The sequence below is a fragment of the Oncorhynchus mykiss genome, chromosome 13 (assembly GCF_013265735.2).
Source record: "Oncorhynchus mykiss isolate Arlee chromosome 13, USDA_OmykA_1.1, whole genome shotgun sequence".
Taxonomy (NCBI): domain Eukaryota; kingdom Metazoa; phylum Chordata; class Actinopteri; order Salmoniformes; family Salmonidae; genus Oncorhynchus; species Oncorhynchus mykiss.
The window spans coordinates 33,816,864-33,822,061 of record NC_048577.1 but is presented as its reverse complement, the minus strand read 5'-3'; positions in this window follow the sequence as shown (position 1 = coordinate 33,822,061).

Genomic DNA, 5,198 nt, shown 5'->3' with positions numbered 1-5,198 from the left:
ATTTGAGTAATCTACTTGTTCAACATGCATAGAAAGTAATCTGAAAATATACCCCTGAACTTTGTTTCAACAAGTCAAAATGTTACTATTTACTCCTCAGATACCCTAAAATGTAATCAAAATATAATATTTCTTACAGAATGAAGAATGTTCAATAGGAAACTGATTTAAGCAGGTGCGTCCTTTCTTAATGGCGCACGCAAACACGAATTCCAAGACCGTGTCCCTGTACTAAACTTCTTATTCGTTTTGGAAGTTACAAGCCTGAAACCTTTAACAGACTGCCAACACCCTGTGGAAGCTATAGGAATTGCATCCTGGGAGTTAGAATTGAACATTTCCTTTATACTTGCCATTGTAAGAATGGTCTCAAAATGAATTCTGTTTGGTTTTTCTTTGGATTTTCTCCTACCATATCTATTGTGTTATATTCTCCTACATTATTTTAACAATTCTACAAACTTCAAAGTGTTTTCCTTCCAATGGTACCAATTATATGCAAATCCTGGCTTCAGGGCCTGAGCAACAGGCAGTTTACTTTGGGTATGTCATTCAGGCAAAAATTGAGAAAAAAAAAAGGGGCCTAGCCCCAAGACGTTTGTAAGGTTTACTTTTGTAAATTACATTCCCTCAAATAAATAAACTCAGCGACTAGATTGACGGGTGCTTCTGCGCGTAGCTATCAACTTCTGTACTGCTCGAGAAGTTGTGAGTGACTCGTGGGAGTTTCGTGGTGCTTGAATGAACGGCCAAACATATTGCTAAATTACAAATAGCACGACTTTTCTGCATGTAGTCTCAAATGGTAGGACTGCGACAGAGCAGGTAAATGTTAAACTGGAACGCAAAAATGCACTGAGAACTGGCCTGGTAGGTGCTGCTGCTCTGTCACCACACCAGATGGAAAAGTAGTGGGGTAAATGCGGTTCTCTCTGCTACCGCACAGCAAGGGGTACCAGTGCACCATGTCTGGAACCAATAGGACCCTGAACAGCTTCTACCCCAAGCCATGAGACTGCTAAACAAGGCTGCTAAATAGCAAATCAAATGGCTACCCCAGCCACCTGCATCGACCCTTTAAAAAAAAAAAACTACAAAAATCTCTTGCACAAACTCTGTGCACACACACGGGTCTCTACCCACATACTCATGCTGACACCGCAACAGACACCCACACAAAACGTGCACACATGCATACGGACGTCAAGCACAAACACTTCTGCTACAGCTCAGTCTACTATCTATCCTTTTGCCTAGTTCACTTTACACCTAACTGAAATAGAAGATCCCAGAAATGTTCGATATGCACAAAAATATTATTTCTCTCAAATGTTGTGCACAAATGTATTTACATCCCTGTTAGTGAGCATTTATAATTTGCCAATATAATCCATCCACCTGACAGGTGTGGCATGTCAAGAAGCTGGTTAAACAGCATGATCATTACACAGGTGCACCTTGTGCTGGGTACAATAAAAGGCCACTAAAATGTGCAGTTTTGTCACACAACACAATGGCACAGATGTCTCAAGTTGAGGGAGCATGCAATTGGCATGCTGACTGCAGGAATGTCCATCCGAGCTGTTGCCAGGTAATTTAATGTTAATCTACCATAAGCTGTCTCCAAAACCATTTTAGAGAATTTGGCAGTACGTCCAACCGGCCTCAACTGCAGACCACGTGTACCACGCCAGCCCAGGACCTCCACGTCCGGATTCTTCACCTGTTGGATCGTCTGAGACCAGCCATCCATCCGCACAGCTGTTGAAACTGTAGGTTTGCACAACCAAAGAATATTCTGCACAAACTGTCAGAAACCGTCTCAGGGAAGCTCATCTTCATGCTTGTCGCCCTCACCAGGGTCTTGACCTGACTGCAGTTTGGCGTCGTAACCGACTTCAATGGGGAAATGCTCATTGTGAGCTCTTTATGGATGAATCCCGGTTAACTGTACCAACCTCGCCTTCTGGATGATAGCAGGGTGAACAGGCCGTGGCTCGGGTGGTTGATGTCCTTGACAATCTTTTTGGCCTTCCTGTGACATCAGGTGCTGTAGGTGTCCTGGAGGGCAGGCAGTGTGCCACCGGTGATGCGTTGGGCAGATTGCACCACCCTCTGGAGAGCCCTGCGGTTGCGGGCGGTGCAGTTGCCATACCAAGCGGTGAAACAGCCTGGCAGAATTCTCTCAATTGTGCATCTGTAAAGGTTTGTGAGGGTCTTAGGGGCTGTTGCTCTTTCTTCACCACACTGTGTGCGGGTGGACCATTTCAGATCGTCAGTGATGTGTATGCCTAGGAACTTGAAGCTTTCCACCTTCTCCACTGTGGTCCTGTTGATGTGGTTATGGGCATGCTCCCTCTGCTGTTTCCTGAAGTCCACGATCAGCTCCTTCGTTTCGTTGAGGGAGTTATTTTCCTGGCACCACTCTGCCAGGGCCCTCACCTCCTCCCTGTAGGCGGTCTCGTCATTGTTGGTAATCAGGCCTACCACTGTTGAGTCGTCTGGAAACTTGATGATTGAGTTGGAGGCGTGTGTGGCCACAAAGTAATGGGTGAACAGGGAGTACAGGAGGGGGCTGAGCACGAACCCTTATGGGACCCCTGTGTTGAGGATCAGCAAAGTTGAGTTGTTGTTCCCTACCTTCAACATCTGGTGGCGGCCCATCAGGAAGTCCAGGATCAAGTGGCACAGGGTGGGGTTCTGACCCAGGGCCCCAAACTTAATGATGAGCTTGGAGAGTACTATGGTGTTAAATGCTGAGCTGTAGTCAATAAACAGCATTCTTACATAGGTATTCCTCTTGTCCAGATGGGATAGGGAAGTGTGCAGTGCGATGTCGATTGCATCGTCTGTGGATCTATTGGGGCAGTATGCAAATTGAAGTGGGTCTAGGGTGCCAGGTAATGTAGAGGTGATATGATCCTTAACTACCCTCTCAAAGCACTTTTTGATGGCAGGAGTGCTACAGGCCGATAGCCATTTAGTTCAGTTACCTTTGCTTTCTTGGGTAGAGGAACAATGGTGGACATCTTGAAGCAAGTGGGGACAGCAGACTGGGATAGGGAGAGATTGAATATGTCCGTAAACACTCCAGCCAGTTGGTCTGCGCATGCTCTGAGGATGCGGCTAGGGATGACGTCTGGGCCAGCAGCTTAAATGTCTTCCTCGCGTCGGCCACGGAGAACGAGAGCCCACAGTCCTTGGGAGCGGGCCGCGTCAGTGGCACTGTGTTATCCTCAAATCGGGCGAAGAAGGTGTTTAGCTTGTCCGGGAGCAAAACGTCGGTGTCCACGACGTGGCTGGTTTTCCCTTTGTAATCCGTGATTGTCTGTAGACCCTGCAACATACATGAAGACACATAGGGGAAGACACAAAGGGGAGAAGCTGCTACCTGCTGCAGTTCATACAGTACATAACCAGTCCAACAATAATACAATGTAAACTGACATGATAAACCAGCTACTCAAGTTAAAACATGTCAATCAGCTTTAATTCACCAAATAAATTAGCATGTACAGGAATTTGACTATGTGAAATGGTGCTACCACAAACACAATACACATAGATGCAAATCCACATACAGTATGTACACTATGAGCACAATAAGCTACATTATAAATGATGCATGTGTAAAGGATGTCACGCTGCTTGCTTAGCGAGTGCCACTTCCTCTAGAGTCAGCCCATACCTGGCTGAAACTCAGGACCTTTGCCTCACAAACACACATCTCTCAAGCGTCTTAGCCAATCGCACCACCTCAAAAGCTAGCTAATAACAGGAGGAATGGGCCCAAAAAGGTGACTCTTTTTTTGGGGTTGCACTTCCTGCAGCCAGTATTGCTCCAAACGCGCATAACTCGTTCGCTTACAGCCAGTAGTCATCCAAAGCCCATCGGATCTACACGGATCACATAGGTCACCTATTTTGGATTCAAAACGGCAAATTTGGCCAAAAGGTGACTAGTGTCATCCCTGTAATAGGGAGACACAAACGGGACACTTAAGGCTGAGGATTACGTTTCCCACATCCCCATGTGCTACACATGTACAAGATGTGAGGAGAGTGCAAAGAGCAACGTGCAGTTCTGGGATAATAGTCCAAGGTGCATAGTCTGTGGACGAATAGTGCAAAGTCCACAGATGAGAGGTTAATCGTGAACCAGGTGGATGGTTGGTGACTTTGAGTCAACACAATACATGTCAGCTACTACAGTGAGTGAAATCACTGCAACACTTAACAAAGAGCTGCAGTTAGTTTCAGAGTGGGTGGCAAGGAATAAGTTAGTCCTAAACATTTCTAAAACTAAAAGCATTGTATTTGGGACAAATCATTCACTAAACCTCAACTAAATATTGGAAGAAATAATGTGGAAATTGAGCTAGTTTAACGTGACTAAACTGCTTGAATTAACCCCGGATTATGAACTGTCATGGTAAAAACATATTGATACAACGGTAACTAAGATGGGGTGAAGTATGTTCATAATAAAGTGCTACTCTACCTTCTTAACAACACTATCAACGAGGCAGGTCCTACAGGCCCTAGTTTTGTCGCACCTGAGCTACTGTTCACTCGTGTGGTCAGGTTCCACAAAAAGGGATTTAAGAAAATTGCAATTGGCTCAGAACAGGGCAGCACAGCTGGCCCTTGGAAGTACATGTCAATCTCTCCTGGCTCAAAGTGGAGGAGAGATTGACTTTGTCACTATTTGTATTTATGAGAGGTATTGACATGTTGAATGCACCGAGCTGTCAGTTTGAACTAATGGCGCACAGCCATGTACACCTCACAAGACATGCCACAAGAGATCTCTTCACAGTCCCCAAGTCCAGAACAGAGTATGGGAGGAGCACAGTACGACATAGAGCCATGACTACATGGAACTCTATTCCACATCTAGTAACTTATGCAAGCAGTAAAATTCGATTTTTAAAAAAACTGATAAAAATGCACTTTATGGTACAGCGGGGACTGTGAAGCAACACACACACACGATAACATTATGCACACACATACACATGGATTTTGTACTGTAGATATGTGGTCAAAACCTGCCGTTCTGCCCCTGAACAAGGCAGTTAACCCACTGTTCCCCGGTAGGCCGTCATTGTAAACTGACTGGCCTAGTTAAATGAAAGGTTAAATAAAAAATATATATAATATAAAATGCGGTAGTGGTGGAGTAGGGGCCTGAGAGC